We start from the raw sequence: 23,620 nt of genomic DNA on the forward strand, positions 1-23,620 counted from the left end.
CAAAATATTAGTTTTCAGCTGAGGAACTCTTTGAAACTGAAATATCAGATGATGTTTCATTTCCATTTCAAAGCAGATGGCATGTCAATCAAAGAAGTGGAGCAGGTGGTTAGATTTTTTTAAACATTCAACAGCAGGGCCAATTTTTCAAAGTAAAAGGTATCTGGACATTTAAATCTTAGTCAAGAACAATACAGTTTTCCAGAATATTTTTCTACAGTTTTGAATGTATCATGAAAATTTCACCATTGGATAAAAGCTAATAATTAATCATTGCATTTAAAACAAATCTACATTACAAAACAGCATCTCATACTGATATTTGAGGTGTCAAAACATTTAACATTGCCAGAATGTTCCAGACTCCTCAACAGCCTTCCCCCAGTGGTCACAAACTCTCCAGAAAGTATACTTTTTTTGAGCTTCCAAAACCCACACCAGCACAAGGAAATGGTGTGGAGAAGGAAATTCAAATTTCCCATGGTCCTCACAATGGGAACCACGACCTCAGAAGAGGTGCACGTGTAATTTGTACCCAAAGCCTTCCTGACCTGTGGAAAGGCCACATAAAAATGGCACGCAGTTGGAAATGCAGAGGAAAATTGTTTTTCCACCAAAACCTGGACGATATTCAGGCTTGGGTTAATAACTGGCAAATAACTTTTGTGCCACACAAATGCCAAGCAATGACCATCTCCAACAAGGGAGAATCTAACCACCTCCCCTTGACTTTAATGGCATTACCATTGTTGAATCCCCCACTATTAACATCCTGGAGGTTACCATTGACTAGAAACTGAACTGGGCCAGTCATATAAATACTGTGGCTGCATAAGCAGGTCAGAGGCTGTGAATCCTGCTGCAAGAAGGCAGCTCACCACCATCTTCTCAAGGGCAGCTAGGGATGGGCAATAAATGCTGGCCCAGCCAGCAAAGCCCACATCCCGTGAATGAATAAAAAAAAAGCAACTCACCTCCGGACTCCCCAAAGCCTGTCCACTATCTACAAGACATAAGTCAGGAGTGTGATGGAATATTCTCCACTTACCTGGATGAGTGCAGATCCAACAACACTCAAGAAGTTTGACACCATTCAGGACAAAGCAGCCTGTTTGATTGGCACCCCATTCACCACCTTCAACCTCCAGACCTTCCAACATCGATGCACAGTGCCAGGAGTGTGTACCATCTACAAGATGCACTGTAGCAACTCTTAAGGCTCCTTCAACAGCACCTTCCAAAACTTTGACCTTTACCACATAGAAGGACAAGGGCAGCTGATGCATGGGAACACCACCAAGGGTAAGTTCCCCTCCAAGACACACACCATCCTGGCTTGGAGCTACATAGCTGTTCTTTCGCTGGGTCAAAATCCTGGAATTCTTTTCCTAACAGCACAGTGGGTGTACTTACATCACATGGACTGCAGCAGTTCGAGAGGGCAGCTCACCACCACCTTCTTGAGGATAATTATGGATGGACAACAAATGCTGGCCCAGCCAGTGATGTCCACATCCTGTAAAACAATAAAAAAAAGTTCAGTGTTTTGCAGCCGGATTCCCACCTCTATCGGGAGATGAAAATCTAACCCAGAGTAATCCTGAATGAAGTGGGCCTGACTTCTAGACCATTCAAGGCCAACAAATTTCTGAACTGGATCCCAAAATCAGTATTAGCATATTAAAAGTTGTATTTCCTGTTTTAGTCTAACACTACAAGCCACTACTTACCCAAGCCAGTATGGCACTGGACATTTTTTGATGCTATTTGGCACAAGGCGTTAGCCCCTAAATTGGATCTACGTGCTCCCATCTTCTGCCTAGAAAGCATGAGCAACAACATCTAATTTTTCCATCATACAGTCTTTAATAAACACATATTTCCAAAACAAAACAAAAATTACCTTAAAATAATGAAGGCTCATTTTTCAAATTTAATATAATAAAAGTCATTATGCCTGGAAGGTAGTTCGAGAGAAATATTTTAACTGAACAAATATAACCAAAAGCATTTGACTGACTAAAGATCTTCATTTCTCTATAGGCATACCACTAAATTTTCTATCAACAAATAAAAACATGAAAGCTGTTATGGATCCCATTGTTGTTTCCCACATAACAGTGGGTTTTTATGTTCACTTGTGCTCTGTTTTCTGTGAGGAATTCATACCAGAGAAGCACAATTTTAATGTATTTACATCAAGTTATCACTTGCCTGAAATAAAATCTTTGAAATTCAATCTCCAGCTTCTTTCAAAGTTTATTTTTTGAAACAGAAAAGGAGCTCTTGAAGCACAGGATGATGGTCTATACTCTGTTACCCATCATTTCCTGTTGATGCACAGCCTGCAAACAGAACATACTCAAAATGCACAGATGTGATTGAAAGTTCTTTCATGACTATTACAAGATATAAATACTCACTGAAAACTCAGGCTTTTGTGACAAGTTGAAGCCGTCAAATAAACATTTTACTGCAAACGTAAGAGCTAAATCAATGATAAATGAAATTATATTATTGTGAGGTATGTCATGCTTTTAAATGTTATTTAAACTCTTATTTTGGATGGTAGATATTTCAATTATTGAGAAACAAATTGGTGGATGGAAAATATTTCATTTTGAGTGATTTATGGGAAACCCATAATTTGGAACCAGGTTGTACTATTAGTGTAACATACCTTAAAAACGTGTCAAAGGGTGATATTTCTAACATTGAAAATACCTATCACATCACCACTGACAGAAATGAGATACAAAAAGTAATTATAATGGCGATAATTTTCATTTTCATTGTTCGGATGGTATTCTGGCAAAGTGGATTGCCTGCCCATTATTGAAACTGTTCAATTTAGATCCCATTTGATTCCTTACCATATGATCTGAGATTGTAGTCAGTAGGAAATGTGGAAGGATAAAGCAAATCTTCCTCAGAGGAAAATATTTCATACAGCTCAGTAAGATGTAGGAAACATCTGAACCATAAATAAGGAACACAGCTTGAAAATCCATCAATAGGGGCCTACCAAGAATGTATGAAAGCACCAAAATGAGTATGAACAGGCAATGAAATCTATCAAGAAAAACAAAAGATTGAGGAGTTTGGTTAATGAGATTATTGTAAATTTTTTGAAAATGGTCACTTGTTTTTTGCGCTAAACTAAGGACTGATTGCATTTCCATGTGGGACCAAGGGGCATTAACGTATACCTATAACAAATTAGTGATTGACCTTTAGTACCAGAGTACATATCCTCATGTAACACCCAGCAAGACCATGGCCAAATTTTAAACAATTTATACATGTGGCCATTGACTCCTATCTGACAAATGAATCAGAAAACACATTGGACGGAATTCTCCCATCCAGCCCGTAGCGGGTTTTGTGGCGGGTGGGAGCAGAGAATCCAGTGAATCCAGGCAAAAAGTTGCAAATCTGCCATCGTAAAAACAAGTCGCAATTCTCCCAGCGGCGTGTTCGTGGCAGGTTGGTTATCCCGCCAACTAGTGGTGCGAACACCATTTGCATTCATTAGCACGTTATGAATGCTCATTAAAACAGTTGCACGCTAGAATATTGCCACACCTTCCAATCTTCTGTCAAGCCAGCGGGAAATTACGTCGGCCTCAAATCCGTTTGATAAAGTGCGGTGTGCACAAGTCGGACCTCAGTTCGCTGGTAACTTCGAAGTGTCTGGAACATGCCTGCCATAATGCTGCACCGGTCTTGTTGCAATGAATGTCACTCTGTTGGGGCTGTAGGATTGGTCTGCTCCTTCTCTTTGCTTTCATTGTCCCGAGGAACACCAATGTGCTGTGGTACTCATGTAGGCCTCCACTTTCAGAGACTAGCATCATGATAATAGATATTGTGATTGTGGACTCCAGTATAAGATACTATATGGTACTCTGTACAATATATGGGGTCACCTGACCTGGGGATGGAAGGTCAGATAGCACATGTTAGAGCCTGTCTTGATAGAGTTCAGACACTGCAGATATGTGTTCATCTTAGGAAAACATGTTATCAATAAAGTTAGTTCAACTACAATGAGAATGGCCTGTGTGTATCATTAAAAAAAATAAACAAGACAACTAACACTTCAACCAAGGGTGGTCTGTGAAGCAAGAGTCAGGTTGACGAACACTAAGGGGTCAACAGGGAGGGAAGGCTGTGGAATGGCAGTGAGAGGGAAGGGAAAACACTATGGGCGCCTTTCTGGGGCCGCCCTCTAACCTCTTGTTGCCGCAGGAGTGAACAGGAGTCTGCTTAGAAAGAAAGGAGGAAGACCTTGCGATGAAAGCCACTGAAAATCAATAGCTTCATTAACACTGTTAAAGGGCTACTCAGAACTCAGTGGCTTCACATCACAGTCGCTGCATCTCAAGAGTAACATATAAGAATGCAGAATTTGGGAATGCAGGCAATAGTAAAGGAGGCACAGCTGTATCATATATGTCATTCCACCAATGAAGGCCTGTCACGTGTTCACCAGATGCAACGCTCCAAGTGGGCCAAAGGCCATCCAGTTATTGACCATGAGCAGCTGCTTGGTCATTGATATGCCACATCAGAGACTGGAGCACAGAGCTAGGTTGGGTCATTCATCTCACTTAAACTTCAACATCCCACACAGGTCTCAAGATGTTACATATCTGCGATGCCATCTTGGTCACCTTGATGTGTGTGTGCTACTGTCTCAGGGACAAGGCAGCATCAGCCACCATGCAAGTAGGGCAGGAAAAACTATGGAACCTTGCAGTCTCCAAACGTGTCATCTTCTGAGCTTTGCTTTCTTGCCCCTTGAATCATTAATGTCTTTAATGTTTCCTTTCAGAGAGAAGGCAAAAGCAGATATGGATCCAGGGCTCAATGCTGCCTTTGTCAGGGTCCTAATGCAATGGAGGAGGCGAAGGAGGGAGATGCGACTCCGCACGCAGCTCCAGCAGGAGGGACATGGTCAAGCGGAGCCAGAGCATGAACAGGAGGGTCAGGAGGAGAGACCCAGACAACGGGGGTTATCTGACGCGCCAGACCTAGGGCTTATCGTCCAAGCATTTCCTATTTACAAATGAGTGAGAGGCAATGCCAGGCACGTTGACGCTTGTCCTGAGATCTGGAACATCACATATGCCACATTCTTCGTGAAGACCTGATGCCACATGGAGTTGGAGGGCATCCCCTGTCAGTAGCTTTGAAGGTGACCGCTGCACCCAATTTCTTGGCCTCTGGTTCTTTCCAAGGATCAACAGACGATCTGTGCGGCATCTCTCAGTCCGCGACATATCGGTGCATAAGAGAGGTCACAGATGCCCTTTACAAGGAAGGCCCATCTTTGTGCCAGGTTTGCTCTGGACAAAGATAACCAGGCTGCAAGATTCATCAGCTTCGCCGCCATCTCAGGCTTCCCAAGAATGCAAGGTGCAATAGACTGCACCCATGTGGTTACACAGGCTTGGAGGCAGCAGGCCCTAATGTTTATAAACTGCAAGGCCTATCATTCCATCAACGTATAAGTGGTGCATGATCACTGGAAGCATATACGGTACATTTCTGCATGGTACCCTGGGAGTTGCTATGGCTCCTACAGCCTGAGTAACTCCCAGGTGCCTGAGATTTTCGAGGGGCCATTATATCTGCAGGGATGGCTGCTTGGGGATAAGGGGTACCCACTGAAACGCTGGCTAATGACACCCGTGTGTCACCCTCAGAGTTGTTCCGAGGAGAAGTACAACACTGCTCACAGCTCCACACGCTCCCTTACAGAACAGGCCATAGGGCTTCTGAAGATGCGTTTCAGATGTTTGGACCACTCAGGTGGCTCACTCCAATACACTCCCTATTGGAGTTCCCACATCATTGCAGTGTGCTGTGCCATTTACAATCTGGCTATGCAGAGAGGTGACCCCCTGCAAGATGATGACTTAGAGGAGGGTGACAGCTCATCGGAGGATGACGATCCGGAGGCTCAGGAACCTCAGGAGGCTGCTGAGGGTCAGTATGAGTGCGATCACGCCATGGAGGAAGGAAGACGTGGGAGACTTGCCCGTGATACATTAATTGCTGACAAGTTCCAGGAGGCGTAAAGTCAAGCTCGGGAATATGGCCACATCTCTCCTAGCCCTCAATGCCGTTTTCTTTCAACTCAGGGGATGTCCATCCACTTGCAGCAAGATTAAGTCCCACATTCACACTTGTCTCATGTATCACCAGGCCATGATCTTTGCTTTGGTCCATGGGGCCCCACAAGTGAGCTCACCCTGGGAACTGAGAGCCCACTTAGGATCAAGAGCGATACGAGAGAAGGCTTGAAGCCTTTGTCGCCATCTAATGATGCAAACGCTGCTGCGACCGAGATGTGGACATGCCTAGGGATCTCCTCCTCCTGTCCATGTCTTTTCTTCTGCCACTACCACTGAGGAGACACAAATGCTGCTAGATTATCAATGCTGATGAGCTGCCCTCGCTCTTTGAGGAGGAAGGGTTAGAAACACTTACATCACACATTTGAAATAAAGATTTAAACACACCTCCCAGACATCACACAAGGGTATGGATACTAGTTCTACTGAGGCTGACATCACAGGAATGTGAATCTCACAGTGGGATACTATCACCAAGTGGGAGGAAGGCTAAACTTCGAAATAACAGGATTCCAAAGTACAAAATCACAACGCCTTCAGTTGACAGGAACATTCACATAACCATCAAATGTATTAACAAAAGCACAATTTATTTACATGTCTAGCATGCCCATGACCCAAAAGCGACATCAGTTTTTCCGAACTTTCCCAACTCTAACGCTACGCCTGGGTGCAGCCTCGATGTCCGCAGCAGAGGTGGAGGTAGCCTGCTGACTGCTACGTCCTGATGTCTGCAATGACCTTGGCAGACGTCCTCTGGTGGCCCGTGGCCTGGGGGGCCCCAGCCTGATAAGGGTCACCTGCTCAGGGGCAGAAGCGCCCTCGATGGCTTGAGAAGCTGGGGTGGATGGGGTCACAGGCAGAGGGGGCTATGAGCGGCTGCACACCCTTGGGGTGTCCTGACAGAAGGCCTCTAAGATGTTTGTCTGACACTCATCCTCCCTGTGGGTGCCCAAGGGCCCCACCCTGGCTCCTGCAGGAGATGGTACACCTGGATGGGGGTTAAGGTGCCTCATTCCCATGTCGCCTACATCCTGATGGTGCCCACCAGGGTGTGTGGCCATGGAGTGCAGGGCCGAGCACAAATCCAGCAAGACCTGCTGGACCAAAGTCTCCATGGTGGTTGCCAGCATTCCCATGATTACCTCGAGGCACTCGCATGTCAGAACCATGATATCAGATGGAAAGTGGACTGACTCCTCCATCGTTCGCTCTAGTCTGCTGAGTGACTGCCAAATCTCTGCCTGATGTTCCACCACCTGTTGTTGCATCTCCAGCATAGATTTGGCAGCCGCTTCCAGTGGTTCATCATCCGACTCGGACCGAGCGGGTGGCTGGTCTTCAGCTGTCCCTGCCTCTGTCTGCAGCGGAGACGTGTCAGTGAGGTGTTCCCCACAAAGTGAGCTCGAGCCTCATCTACATCTGTGCCCCACCGATGTGTGTGTCTCTGAGCTGGTGGAGGCTGCGTGTGAGCGCAGGGACGGTTCTGCCTGAGCTTCCTCCTCAGATGAAGTCTGGGGGCTCACATTGGTGGTGCTGGACTGGCTTGGGGGCCTCAATCTGCTGGTGCCTAGAAAATAGAAAATAGAGTTTCAACTAATGAGCATGAGCCATATAAGGCTGCACGTGACTCTGAGAATCTCAGGATTTGATGAGGTGATGGAGCTGTGATCCATACTGGGTTGGTGGGAGAGGCCGGTCTCCCCTTCCCCACAGGAGAGATCCCTGTACTCCCCAGCCAGCTCAGCTGCAGCTTCCTCAAACTCAGTGAGGGCGATGATGTCGGCCATCCCTTCCCCGGTCTGCGTTCTCTCGCGCCTGTTGTGTGCCAGCTTGGCCTGTATGAAGAAGAAAGAAAGGCATGTGGTGAGAAGGGATGGAGCAGGGACTGGGTGAGATGCATGTCCCCTGTGTGTGGTAAGCCCTCCCCAGAAGCGCCAGAGGATGGGGTGTGAGCAACATGATAGATGGGATGGTGGTGATGTGAAAGTCTCGGTGAAAGAATGAGTGTTGATATGTGTCCCCCACTAATGGTTGTGTGAGATCCCTGAAGAAAGTAGCCGTCTGAGTGCATGATGCCATGATGAGAGTTTGATATTGGAGGGAGTTGAAGGATGACGTACCCTAGTGGAGTTGATGAGATCATACATCTTCTCCCTGCACCGGATAGCTTTTAGGCACGGATTGCCAGCAGCGCTGACCTGCTCTGCGACCGCCTCCCAGGCCGGAGAGATGAGGCTGCAATGCTTCTTGCAGCCATCCCTGGGATAGAGTGCATGCCTGTGAGCCGGCACCCTTCTGATTAAGGGCTTTAGGGCTTGGTGCCTGAAGCGAGGTGCTGCCTTGTTCTTCAGGACCTTGGCCTTCCTCTTCTGGCTGCCAGACATCTCTGGTGGACTGGAGAGAATGAGATTGTGTGTTCGACTGGCCTTTAAATACGGCGCCCGGACGTGTGAACCTGCCAGCTGATGGCAGCCGCACAAATCAACTCCCGACCCGCCAGGTGATTCAGACCAAAATGGACCTTTGCATAATTAATGAGGCTGTAAGCGCAGAATGGGGCGTGAGTTCCTGCTGTTTGGGTCAGCAGGGCGGGTGTTGCTGATGCCGCCCCCCCCACCACACTTAGTCTCATTTATGGAAAATTCCGCCCATTGTGTGCTTAATCCAGATCTGTATCGCTGGAGACAGTGGCCAATCAGCCTCCTGGCAATGCACACTTTGACACCAGCTGCTTCCACCATATGATCTTGAAAAGTGTGCATGCATAGGCGTTCCCTGCCTGCACCAGAGACAGCTGATGTGGTGCAATCATGGTGATACACATTCCTAGCAGCTGATGTGATGCCCATTTCCTAAATTTGGACCATGGAGGTCCGTTCAATGAATTCACATGTCATTCAACAAAAATCAAGGGCCAGATTTCAATCTTACAATGGAGGCGCGAATCAGATTGCAAAACATTGAACTTAATAGCTTTTTGCTGGAAAAACAATTTGCCTCAACCTTTCCAACCTCATGCCATTTTCGTGTGGCCTTTTCATGAGTAGGGAAGCCCTTCAGTGCAAAATGTCCACACACCTCTTTTGAGGTCGGAATAGTCATTGTGAGGACCATGGAAAATTTAAATTTCCTTCCCCATGAAATTTCATGTGCTGGTGGAGGTTTTGGAAGCCCAATAAAACACCTCCTTGGAGAATTTGTGACCACTGGGAGAAATCTAAACATTCTGAGGAGTCTGGAACATTCTGGCATTAATGTTTTGATACCTTCAAATATCATTATTAGATGCTGTATTGTAATGTAGATGTGTTTTAATGTAATGATTGATCATAGGGCTCTGTCCTTCAAAGATAACTTGACCATTACATTGACCATTTTGTAAGTGTTGACATGCATTACAGTACTTTCCCCAGTGGAGAAAATGTCATAATGCATACAAAACATTCAAAAATTTTGTGCTTTGCAAACTCTCATGCCCTGTTTTGGACTGAGATTTAAAAGCTAACACATCTTTTTGCTTCTCGAGAAGGTGCCCTGCTGGTGAAATTTTTAAAAAAGCACCTGCTCAATTGACAGGCAACCAACTTTGAAATAGAAATGTAACAACATTTGGTAGGAATACTTTGGTAGAAAGAATAGAGGCATAGACTATTTTCTAAATGGGGAGAGAATTCAGAAATCTGGAGTACAAAGGGACTTGGGACTCCTAGTCCAGGGTTCTCTTAAGGTTAACTTGCAGGTTGCCGTGGTAGTTAGGAAAGCAAATGCAATGTTGGCATTTATTTCGAGAGGACTAGAATATAAAAGCAGGGATGTGCTGCTGAGGCTTTATAAGGCTCTGGTCAGACCACATTTAGAATATTGTGAACAATTTTGTGCCCCGTATCTCAGGAAGGATGTGCTGGCCCTGGAGAGGGTCCAGGGGTGGTTCACGAGAATGATCCCAGGAATGAAAGGCTTAACATATGAGGAACGTTTGAGGACTCTGGGTCTATACTCGATGGAGTTTAGAAGGATGAGGGGGATCTGATTGAAACTTACAGAATACTGAAAGGCCTGGATAGAGTGGACATGGGGAAGATGTTTCCATTAGTAGGAGAGACTAGGAAATGAGGGCACAGCCTCAGAGTAAAGGGAAGACCTTTTAGAACAGAGATGAGGAGAAACTTCTTTAGCCAGAGAGTGGTGAATCTATGGAATTCATTGCCACAGAAGGCTGTGGAGGCCAGGTCATTGAGTGTATTTAAGACCGAGATAGATAGGTAAGCGGATCAAAGGTTACGGGGAGAAGGCGGGAGAATGGCGTTGAGAAACTTATCAGCCATGATTGAATGGCGGAGCAGACTCGATGGGCCGAATAGCCTAATTTCTGCTCCTATGTCTTAAGGTTTTATGGTCTAACATCTGGTCTTTCAGTTTTAGGGGATCTGGAGCTGAAAGCTAATGTTTTGTTAACTCTGGCCATTATGAAGCACTGGGCTCTGTTGACACAGCTGCTCAGGTGAATGATTGACAGTTTTAGGGAGTTGTAGATTAGATAATCTATCTTTGTGGTTCTTGAATTCGTGGTTGTTTGTTTACACAGCTTAATGGCCACTTAAAAGGAATTAACTTTTTTTTCTGTGGGCCTGCAGGTTTTTTGCATTATCAACGGCTCAGTTCATAGCACCCTCGCCTTTGAATCAGAGGGTTGTGGGTTCATGTCCCACTCCCAGAAACCAAGAACTGTGATTGTACTCGAAATGAGTTGCGCTCTGTGACTGTTGATAACTCGAAAGAGTATCAATGACAGAGGTTTGAATGAGAGTTTTATTAGTTACAGGTTTTTTTCACCTGCGTCTATTGCTATTGCATGGCCCCTGAGAACAGTACATAGTGGATATGGAGCGGCTATGGGGGAGGGCATGGAGGGGGACATGGGGAGTATGAAGAACCATGGAGAGGTTATGGGGTTGTATAAGGGATAGGTCAGGGTTTGGAGAGTATGAGGGACATGGAGGAGCATCAGTTGGCATGGGGGATATGAGGGGGCATGGAGTCACTGGCGGGGAGGTGAGGGGTAAGGTTTAGGGGGCATTAGATTGATGTTGGGAACGGAGCTGCTGTGCCCAAGAACTGAGGCGGGCCTTCTCACCAGCTCTGCACCCATACTCCTCCTGCAGTTCATTGCAGCTTGCAAGCTGGACTTTGGCCTTGCATAAAGAAGAGAAAATCCAATGCAAAGTCAACCATGAGTCAGGTGTGCATTTCTGAGGGCACAAAATGGGCCCGACTCGCATTTCATAAGCTTGAGATGAAAATACAGGTCCAAGTGTTCAGCTGCTGCAAGAGGGGCTTAGCACTAGCGTTATTTAAAGTACTCCCTCATGCTTCTTGACAGTGACAAGAGGCTGCCTGGTAGGTCAGCTAATGTACCCAGTATCTTGCTGTGCATTCACTCAGTGCTCTCCTGTATGTCAACCTGTGGCAGAACTCATTTGAGACTTGCCCTCCAGTGAGCTGGCATCTTTTGCTCCTGGCCTCGGTACAGCCCCTTTTGTTCCAGATGACTTACCATCTGCAGATTCTGACTCTATACCGGCCTCCAAGGTATATGCAGTGCCAGTTCCTGTGTTAGTGACCACAAATGACAGATCAAGTAATGAGGCCTCTTCATTAGTGTTGTGCAGTTGCTCTCTTCCTTCTTATGTGGCTGCTGTGCCTAGGCTAGTGACAGTTCTTGTGTATCTGAAAGCAGAGAATCAGAGGGGGAAAGGTTGGGATGAGTGCAGGGGGTGGATTAGAAAGCAAGAGGTCAATCCAGTTTGCTCATCATACCAAATATCAGGATGAGGGTAAGCTGGGGTTTGAGAAGGGTCAAAAAGCAGGAACATAACATTATCCTCAATGTTCTCAATGTTGCACAATACTATGGGCTCCATCACAGATGACCCATGATGCTTGGAAGCATCTCCTCTGTCGGGCTCAGGAGAAGCAGGTGTTTTTGCACCCCAATACTCTGCTTGTCCCCTTCTATTGAGTGCCACCTTATCCTCCAAGAGATGGGGGGGAGAATGTCAGTGATTGTGTAGCACTGTGTTTGGGTAATGTGCCTGCTTTAGCTGAAGAGGCGGAGGTATGTGGAAGCAGCAATTCATGGGTGTGAGGCTGGCAGCATTGGTAGGAGGGTGAGCTGGAGTACCTGAATGTTCGGTGTGAGTCCTGAGTGCCAGCGACTGATGCTGGACAAGCGATGAAACTTTCATGCATTGAGCAGCTGGTGAAGTGATGGGTAGGTGAAGTCATGGGAAGGAGATGCATTCACTGAGCACTCTTGTGAGGTCATTAGATTTCTTGTGGCAGAATTTGGGACTTGACCTCCCTGGACACCAGCTCCCAATGACTTCTGAGGGTGGTCTTCGAGGGTCTGCCGGCCCCTTGTTAGGGGGAAGAAAGTAGGACTGCATTATAAGGGAATGAATTACTTAAATTAGGATCTACAGGCAGGCCAGCGCAAATCAGTACATCAACAGTTAAACCAGATGAACCTTATACACTCTTGAACTTTGTACACCCTCAGGGTTTGCAATCACCAGCAAGGTCCTGGGAGTTAGACTGGAGATTTAAGTTGGAAAACAATTAAGATTAAGTGTGCTCTTCAACAAATAGGGGAAGGACAGGTGGTCCTAGCTTAGATAGGAGGGAAGGTCTCTGCCTGGGTGAAAATAGCGACATACGATGCATGTACCTGTTACCAGAGATGCCTGTTTAATGTAAACCTATGTGTTGACGAGATCAGAATCTGGAGAATGTTCTTGTACGTGACCAATAATGTATAAATATGGTGAACAATTGTAATTTAGCAGCGTGCTATCTCTAGCTGCCTTGAGATGGTTCTCTCCTTGCAATTGCTTGAATAAACGATCGTGACCTGTACCTGAGCCTCCTGTGGTCCGTTTGTCAAAGTTACCGCAATACTCCTCCTGTCTACCTCCACCATTCATGACCTGAAGCCCTATCTCTGGCTTGGTGTTTCATTTTACTTCCTTACAATTGCAACAAGGGTGTTCAGCAGCATCCTGTAATTCAGTACAGCTCCCCTTTATGAGGGGCATACTGCCTTAAAGAACCGAAGGCTGACGTATCATATGCTATTAGCACATGCTGCTTCACTCCTGCTGAGTGCAACAGCAGACAGCAATATGGGAGACGCTCAGCCTCACACTACAATCAGGTAAATGAGGTGACAAATTTGCATGCTGCCTTCCTCCACATCAACAGGTGTGGGCAGCCTGCGAATCATTACTCTCATGCCCAAATATAGTTGCGGACCAAATTTTAGCTAATTGCCTAGCTAAATGGTTCAATACTGTGCACTTTGTTGATATATCCTTTGTGGTCAAGCTCCTCAGCTTGTATTTGAAACCAAACTACTTCACGTAAAACAATGATTAGGCAAAAGTACAGCATAAGAAACAGATTTAGTTTCCACTTATAAAAGCAAAATACTGCAGATTCTGGAAATCTGAAATAAGAGCATAAAATGGCATCTGCGGAGAGGGAAATAAAAGTTTTAAAACATTTCTGACTGATGATCTTTCATCAGAACTAGAAAAAAATGAGAGATGTAACAGATTTTAAGTAAGTGCTGAGCCAGGAAAAGACAGAGTGGGGAGGAAAGAATAATAGGGAAGGTCAATGATAGGGTGGAAGGCAGAAGGTATTAATTAACAAAAGGAGAGGATAGTAAAGCAAAAGAGGATGGTAGTGGGACAAGTTGAGGAGCAAAAGGTGAATAGACAGGAATAGCAGACGCATGACAACACCTGTCATCCAGAAAAGTGGGGACAGAGGTTATGATTTGAAACTGTTGAACTAAGCAGAAGGCTGTAAAGTGCCAAAGTGAAAGATTATATTGAGCTTCATCGGAGCAGTGTAGGAGGCCAGGGCAGAGAGGACTGAGTGAGAGAGGAGCAGAGAATAAAAACCACAAGCAACTGGAAGCTCAGGGTCATGTCTGCAAACTGAATGCAGACATTCTGCAAAGCAGTCGCCCAATCTGTGTTTGGTCTCTCCAATGTGGAGAAGACACCTTCGTGAGCAGTGAATAACAGTATACTGGATTGAAGGTACAAGTAAATCGTTGTTTCATCCAGAAGGAGTGTGTGGCCCTAAAAAGTGGGAAATATTCTATTTTGATTTCTGGTTCTATTTATATTGGCTCATACTGCAGCTTAAAATTCTCCAAACATATTGCAATGAAACTCTGCACCTGTATTTTATGATAAATGTTGGAGGGGCGCACAACAATGCTCTGCTCTTGCTTCTAGGTTTTACAGTGTACAAAAGCCATAGTGTAACACTGACTCACAGTAATTCCTTGAAATCTAAAGGCATGAAAAAAATAACTTAATGCATACCAAGAAATTGTATGATATTTCCGATATTTATGTACACCTGCTTTAAAGGTACTCTTTCCCATTCCAGTTTTGCCCTCTGCTGTGGCCCCATCTTTGCTCTCTCAAGTCCAAGGGATGTAGACAAACATATCTGTCACACAGCTGGTTTAACCATCAATCAGCAGATTTGGCTGGACCACATTGGCACCATTAGACATTACTCGTCTTGGCCAAAACAACTTACCACTCCAGTGTCATCATGTTCTTTTCTCTACTACCAATTGTCTCCTTCAACCACTCTCCCCTGCCTCCTCCACTCTCACTTCCTAAGATTGTTTCACCCATTATTATTACCCACCAAGCCAAATACCTCCCAGGCACTCACTTGCCCTAGTCCTGAAACTGTGTAGATTTAGTTTGTTTCTTATCTCCACTCATGCCTTCTCTGAGCTCATCTTGTCCATGAAACAAATTCCTTGCTCTTTTCTACATAGAGGTGGTGTAAATGGGAATAGCAGAACCCAATTCCCAGTTCCCACTAACTTCCCTTCCTGGTCCCAATCATAGTTGACATTTTATATAGTTCCTCTGCTCAGTCATCACTATCCTCAAAAAATCCACCTTCAATCCCTCTCTCCTTGTAAAGTACTTCTCCACCTCCAACCTCCTTTTCCTTTCTAAAGTCATTTCCCATATCAAACATATCTTTCCCATAACTCCATTTGTGAATTCCTCTAACAGGCTTCCATCCTTGCTACAGAGCTGAAATGGATATAACCAAAGTCATAATTAGACTGTGACCATGCTAAACTACCCCTCCTCATCCGTCTTGATCTGTCTTTAGCCTTTGACATGGTTGACCATTCAATTCTCCTACAATGCTGCTTTTGTGCTGTCCAGCTAGGTGGGATGTTGCTTGGTTTTATCCTTAACTATCCAGTAATGGTCAGAGAATGGTCTTCATACCCCTGCACCACCTAGGTAGAGTGGCGGAAGACCTTGAAAATTTACATCTGATCAGGAAGAGCCAGCATTGATTTATAAAGGGTAGATCATGCCTGACAAAGCTGTTTGATTTTGAAGATTTGTGTGACTGAAGTAGTAGGGAAATGTCCATGAAAGTTATTTATATGGACTTCCAAAAGGCAGTTGACAAAGACCCTCATAAGATGCTGTTAGCTAAAGTTGAAGGCCATAGAGGTGAAAGCAAATTATTGACCTAGTTAGGAAGTTGGTTGAGGGGCAGGAGATGGAGAATAGGAAAAATGAGCATGTGCTATATTTGACAGGACGTGACTAGTGGTGTCCCACAAGGATTTGTGTAGGGGCATCAACTATTCAATGCATTTACTGACAACTTACATAATGGGATAGAGAGGCTGTTACAGCCAGGTGATTCTCTTTTCCCACTCCTTATTTGACAACAAGTTTTTTAAAATAACAATATGCTTATCAATTCAATGAGTGTTTAACTGTTTACATGCTGTGACTGTAAAAGCCACACAGACAGTTTTCCTTGAGCTTATTTAAAGAGAAAAATGAATAATTTTCATTGTACTTGACCTGGTCTAAGAGAAACAATAAAAATCTCCTAATTTTCTCTCTCTCACACACACACATGAAGTACATACACACACACATTGATTGCTAAGTGGGAGGAATAGATTAAGCAATTTAAAGTCCAGTAAAGTTAAAGGGTACAGCTCTTGAAGGCTGGTGAATTAACTGGTTTCAGGCTGAACTCTGTGGACCTTCTGGGTTCAACATTGAGGTGGGGATGATGTTGACAATCAATGTATCTCTTCTTCCAGACTCAGCAGCTCCTAAGTTGACTCTTTACTGTCTGTCTGCGGCACACGGACAGGACTAAAAACTTGCCAGTTGGGTGGAGAGAGAGACAGACATAGAGAGGGAACCCGCTCAGGGTCTTGCTTCTTCAGCTCACATTTGCTCGTGTTGGTCTGCAGAGAATACAGGTGCTTAAACACACAAAGACTTGTCACATGATCTCACTCTCCAACTGCTCAGTGACCTAATCATGGCTAGTGGATTCCAGTTGCCTGCTTCACATGAATAGGTTACATCTAGGCACATTCCTTTCACAGCCAGAATCCCATTGTCCAAGTGATTATGTCCGATGGTTTTTCCTCACCCAGTTGAGTATCCAGTTGATTATCAGGGTGCTTTGCTAATGGGGTTGGAAATAGCCCCCATTCAATCTCCTTCAAGGTAATTGTTTCTGGTGAGGCTTTGCAAACGGATAGATGGTGGTGCAAATGTTCAGCCATCTTCGAATGTGATTTCAAGTCATTGGACTGTGGCTTTAGTCTTTTTAAAAATTCAATTAGTGCTTCCCAGCCAGTAAATTCATAAAGTGACTTTTTATAAAATATGGTTTCACAACAAAAGCACATGTTCAAGTTTGCTGATGACACAAATTTAGCAGCACTGGACGCAGTGTAGATGGGAGCATAAAATTACAAAGATATTGATTGAGCGATTGGGCAAAACTGTGGCAAATGGAAGTCAAAGTATTTTTTAAATATTAAAATGCTAGAAACAATGGAGGTCCAAATTGACTTGGGCTCCAGGTACATGCATTGATAAAATCCATCCACCCATCCATTTTCACACCACTTTCCTGATGAGGTTCACGGTGGTAGTAAGCTGAGCGGGGCAGACAAGACTTCCCTTTCCTCAGCCACAGATTTCAGCTCCTCCTGGAGGATTCCCAGGTGTCCCCCGGCCAGCTGAGAGATGTAATCCCTCCAGTGTGTCCTGGGTCAGCCTCGAGGTCTCTGCCCAGTAGGCCATGCCTGGTGTAGCTCCAGCGGGAGCCTACCATCCTTATCAAATGCCCGAACTGGACCCTCTCGATCCGGAGGAGCAGTGACTCTGCTCCAAGGCTCTCCTGGATTGCCGAGCTCCTCACCCTATCCCGGAGATTACACCCAGCAAATCTGCGGAGAAATCTTATTTCTGCCACTTGTACACAAAATCTTATCCTTTCAGTCATTACCCACAGTTCATGACCATAGGTGAGGATGGGAATGTAGATTGACGGTAAACCGAGAGTTTTGTCCTAAAACTCAGCTCTCGCTTCACCACCACGGACCAGTATGGCGCCCGCAGAACTGTAGCCGCCACACTGATCCTGCTGGTCAATGTCACGCTGCCCCCGCCATCACTCATGAACAAGATCCCAAGATATTTAAAGTCCTACACTAAGGGAAGCTGTTCCCCCTTCACCTGGAGACGTCAACCCACTCACTTCTGGGAGAGAACCATGACCTCAGACTTGGAGGTGCTGATCCGCATCCCAGCTGCGTCACACTCGACAGCGAAACGTTCAAGTGCGTGCTGAAGGTGACAGGCAGGTGAGGCAAGAAGCACAACATCATCTGCAAACAGCAGAGATGCCACCATCAAGCCCTCAAATGGGATACTATCCGTACCTCGGCTGCGCCTTGATATACTGTCCATGAAAATCATGAATAGGAATGGAGACAAGACACACCCTTGGCGGAGTCCAAGACCCACCTTGAACCAATTCAACTGAACACCAGGAATGTATACACAACTCTCGCTCCGCGAAGAGAGGAATCTGACAGCATGCAGAAGCGGTACCCGTACCTCATATTCCCGCAGTACCACCCACAAAATATCCTGAGGAACACGGTCGTATGCCTTCTCCAGGTCTATAAAACAGAGGTAGACTGGATTAGCAAACTCCCACGAGCTCTCAAATATCCGTGAGAGGGCAAAGAGCTGGTCCACTGTTCCATGGCTAGGGTGGAATTCGCACTGTTCCTCCTGAATCTGAGGTTCGACTAACGGACAAAGTCTCCTCTCTAGCACTCTGACATAGGCTTTTCCAGGGAGGCTGAGGAATGTGATCCCTCTGTAACTGGAGCACACCCTCTGGTCGCCCTTCTTAAAGATGGGGATCACTACCCCAGTTTGCCAATCCAGCGGTACTGTCCCCACCTTCCACGCAACAATGAAGGGCGTGTTAACCATGACACCCCAACATTGTCCAGCATCTTCAACAACTCCAGACGAATCTTGTCCACCCCTGCTGCCTTATTGCTACGGAGGCCCTTGACCACTGCAGTGGCCTCAGCAACAGCAATAGATCTGATCTTACTGGAGGGTTCTGTTGTTGCCTCCTGTAAGGAGGACGTGTCCACTGGGTTGAGGAGTTCCTCAAAGTGCTCCTTCCACCTCTTGGTGATCTCCCCATTTGTGGTCAACATTTCCCCACCCTTGCTCAGAACAGCTTGGGCAACATCCCGCCGACCCCTCCTAAGGCCCTGAATGGTTTGCCCGAACAACTTTGATGCTGTCCAATAGTCAGTCCCCATGGCCTCTCCAAACTCCTCCCAAGCCTGAGCTTTTGCTTCAGAGGCTGCTGCTGCTGTAGCACCACTTGGCCTGCCGTACCTCTCAACCGAATCAGAAGACCTATCCGCGAGCATTGGTTGGAAGGCCTTCTTCTTCGATCTGACAGTCTCCCTCACCACTGCTGTCCACCAGCGGGTCCTAGGGTGGCTGCCACGATAGGCACTGACCGCCTTCAAGGCACAGCTTTTTGCGGCTGCCTCAACAATTCAGGACTTGAACATGGTCTATTCGGACCCAATATCCTTGACCTCACCCAGGATAGAAGAGAAATTCTTCTGGAGGTGGGAGTTGAAATCATTTTGCACTGAAATGTCTACCAGGTATTCCCAGGTGACCCTCACAGCATGTTTGGGCCTCCTGTGACAATCTGGCCCATGTCCCATGCGCTGAATACAACTCACCACCATGTGGTGATCAGTTGACAGCTCTGACCCTCTCTTCATACAAATGTCCAGAACATACAGCCTTAGATCCAATGACACAACTATAAAGTCAATCATCGACCTTCGACTCAAGGTGCTCTGGTACCAGGTACACTTATGAGCATCCTTCTGTTCGAACATGGTGTTCGTTAAGGACAATCCATGACTAGCACAGAAGCCCAATAACAACTCACCACTCGGGTTCAGATCGGGGAGGCCATTCCTCCCAATCACCCCTTTCCGGCTATCCCCATCGTTTCCCAGGTAAGCATTGAAGTCCCCCAATAAGACTATAGAGTCAGTAGGTGGTACCCTATCAAGTACCAATCCCACCACCTCTAATAAGGCCGAGTACTCCAAGCTGCTGTTTGGCGCATAAATGCAAACAGTCAAAGTTTTCCTCTCTGAGACCCGAAGACTCATTGAGGCGACCCTCTCTTCCAGTGGGATAAACTCCAATTGTGTGGCACCCAGCCACAGACCCACACCCATCCGGGGCCTTTCATGGAGGGGGCCACTCCAGACTTGGTGAGAGCACCCTCAATCCAGAAGTTTGGTTCCAGAGCCAATGCCATGTGTGGAGGTGAGACCAACTATATCTAGTCGATACCACTCCATCTCCTCCACTGGCTTCTTCCCCACCAGTGAGGTGACATTCCACATCCCAAGAGCCAGTTTCCATTGCCAAGTTCCAGTCTGTCTTGATCTGACCCACTCTCGCTCACCGCCATACTGGCATCACACCCGGCCACCACCTTTCGCCTTGCGGGTGACAGGCCCACAAGGCGGCTCCAAGAAGCCATTTCGGGCTGAGCCTTGCTGAGTTACGTGGGTGGCCCAGCCCCCAGGCATTCCCTGGTGAACACCACCCCCAAGCCATGTTCCAGGGATGGGTCCTGGTATCCCTGTTCCGGGTGAGGTTCTCTGTGTTATTTCTAGAACCGCCATGGGGGCCTTTGTCTGGAACCTCACCTTGGACCTATTCACCGAGGAAGAATCTACCAGGAGTTCTAGCCTTAAGATGACGTAGCTCCAAGGTTCATTGGATCACACAAGCCCCCCCCCACCACGACAAGGTTACAATCCTCAAAGGGGACATAGATAAAATGTTATGGACAATTGGGGAAAATAATCAAAAAAGTTAATGGAATATTGGCCTTTATATCCAGAGGACTAGAATACAATGGGGTAGAGTATATGTTCCAGCCACAGGGAGCCCTGTTTATCCCACATCTAGAGTACTCTGAGCACCACACCTTAGGAAGGATACATTGGCCTTGGAGGGAGTGCAGTGTAGATTTACCAGAATAATACCTGGACTGCGAGATTTAAATTATGAGGAGAAATTACACAAATGGAAGTCATATTCTCTAGAAATTAGATAGTTAAAGGGTGATCTGATTGAAGTTTTCAAGAAATTAAGGCCAACTAAAAGAGTAGATAGAGAGAAACTATTTCCACTGGGACCGCAGACATGTAGCCTAAATGTTGGAGCCAGGCTTTTCAGGAGTTCTTCCACAAACAGCAATTGATGCTAGATCAACTGTTATTTTTAAATCTGAGATTGATAGACTTTTGTTTACCAGAGGTATTAAGGGATATGGGGCAAAGGCAGATATATGGAGTTATGTCAAAGATCAGCCATAATTTAATTGAATAGTGACACAGGTTCAAGGATCTAAATGGCCTACTCCTTTTCCTATTTTACCATTGGTTCCTCCAAAGGTCTATTCTTAACCTACTCTTATTTATTATTGACATGCTGCCCTCAGCGACATTATCCAAAGACACATCAGGTTCTCGCACTTCCTTCAGCTCAACAATAACGGCCATGTTTACAGTATCTAAGCCCTAAGTTCTGGAATTCCCTCCCAAAACCTCTATACATTTAAAACTGTTGTATTATGGTCTGTGGTGGATCACTCTTTGTCTGGAACCTTACCTTGGACCTATTCACTGAGGAAGACCCTATCAGGAGTTTAGCCTCCAGATGACATAGCTCCAAGGTTAATTGGATCACACAAGCCCCCCAACCATGACAAGGTTATGATCCTCAGAGGGGACATAGATAAAATGTTATGGACAATTGGGGAAAACAATCAAAAAAGTTAATGGAGTATTGGCCTTTATATCCAGAGGACAGAATACAATGAGGTGGAGGTTATGCTACAGCCATACAGAGCCCTGTTTAGACCACATCTAGAGTACTCTGAGCACCACACTTTAGGAAAGATATTATGTTGTATTATCTTTAGATGTCTCACTGGTGAGATCTTGAGACTTGCATATTTAAACATGAGCTGTTTATTGTTAATATTTAATTATTTACAGATCCCAGGTTACTGTCTTGCATGGTGCTGTTACCTCCATGCAGGTTGGTTCTAGAGTGTTCTCTCTAGACTATTCTCTCAGTTTATTACCATGTGTCACTATGCATCATACTGTGGGTAGTGTTACTCTCCAATCCCACATTAGCCCTTGCTCTGCCAAGCACCTTTACATTACAATAGCATGCAGGCACATCATGCAACGTCATACAACATTCCCCTTTCTTCTCCAAAGAAAACTTTCCTTTCTAATGGAGTATAAATATTTGTAATATAATCTTCACTTGCTATCCCTGCACCCCCAACTCAAGTCTCTGACTATAAATTCTGACGGTCTTGAGGCTTGACAGTTCTTCCACATCCCGGTCTGTCACATTTGGAGGAATGGTAGTAGCACTCTGTGTTTCTGGTATTTAGCTATCTCCATTTGATTCGCTTTTTTCACTTCGTCGAGTTGCATTTCTCTTTATTAACCACTTGTCTGCTTTTTCAGACACTGTGGGTTTGTCCCGTTTCTTCCACAGGGAATGTGCACTCAAGTGTGGACTTGAATCTTCTGTTTTCTTTTCCATGCTGTCCACCATGTCCTTGCTGGACGTAGACATTTCGCAAATGGAACCTTCATTTCCACTTGTTTCGGAATCTCAGCCAAACATTTGTTTGCTGTTTTATTTTCAAACCATTTTGCAAGCTTATGAATCTTTTCATTCAGCTCAATCGTTCTCAGTGCATCTGTGACATCCAGTGCTCTTTCTTCTAGTTCCTTGCACTTCAGTGTCTGATTTACACCTACCAATCTTACTTCTATCTTTTCTTCCTCTGTCTGCAACAGTACTTTGTCCCTGTCCTTCATTTTGGTTTCACTGTTGGCCAGGTTTGTCTCCAGCAAATTCTTAACTTGTTTCAGTTCTGTAATTGTGCAATTCATGGCTTCATTATCCGCGCGCAGTTTGGAAAGTTTGGTGGCTTTTCCTTTCAATGCCTCCTCTTTTACATTCAACTGCTTCTTTAGCTCTTCAGTTTGTTTCTTGTAGCTTTTGGCTTCCTCCTAGAATATAGAGCATTGCTGAGTCTTCTTTGCCAACTGGTTCTTCAGTTTGTTCAAAGTGACATTAAATGCATTTTCCTTTTCTTTGTAATTTTCCAGAGGAATAAACTTTGTCCTAAGGAATTCTTGTATCATGTGAAGGTCTGTCAACAGGTTTTCCGTTTCTTTGTGAAGCTCGCTTGCTTCATCTTGAGCTTTCTTGCAATTCAGCATAGTCTCCTCGAGTTTCGTCTGCTGTTCTTCCATTCTGTGGTTTAAGACAATCTTCATTTCTTCACATTGTTGAATGGTGATGCATTCCTTTTGCATTTTTTCTGGAAGGACAATCAACTGTTCTTTCAGCTGTTTATTTTCTTGTTGACCTCTTGGCAACTCACTCTGGACTTCAGTGTTTTGTTTCATTGCTACTGATCGTTCCAATGCAGCTTTTTGTGAAGTAATATTCAACATCTTTTTTAGCTCCCCATGTTTTTCCATGGCTACATATTGGTTCTTGAAGGAATTGTTCAGCGTCACAACTTCTTTGTTTGTCTTTTCTGCCTGCTGTTTTGCTTGGCTGTACATCAGGTTAGGTTTTTCCAACTCCTGCTTTGAGTTGCCAATTTTGTTTTTCACTTCAATGCAGCATGGTCACCACTGCTGCAATCTGCTGAATCCTGGGACCGCCACCTATCCTATTAATGTAAGTACAGCTTCGTTTTTTAATAATTTTTGCTCACCGTCTCATGATCAGGTTCCTTAACTCTGCATTACTCAGGATCTTGCAATTTTTATATTTTTGCTCACCTGTCTTTGTGATCTGACCAAGTTTTTCTTTCTTTTTCCTCTGCATCATTCAGGGGTCTTGCATTAATTTCCCACTCACTCTGGTGGATTCCTCAACTTCTAAGGCTGT

This window comes from Cetorhinus maximus, chromosome 1 (assembly GCF_964194155.1).
Source record: "Cetorhinus maximus chromosome 1, sCetMax3.hap1.1, whole genome shotgun sequence".
NCBI classification, from domain to species: Eukaryota; Metazoa; Chordata; class Chondrichthyes; order Lamniformes; family Cetorhinidae; genus Cetorhinus; species Cetorhinus maximus.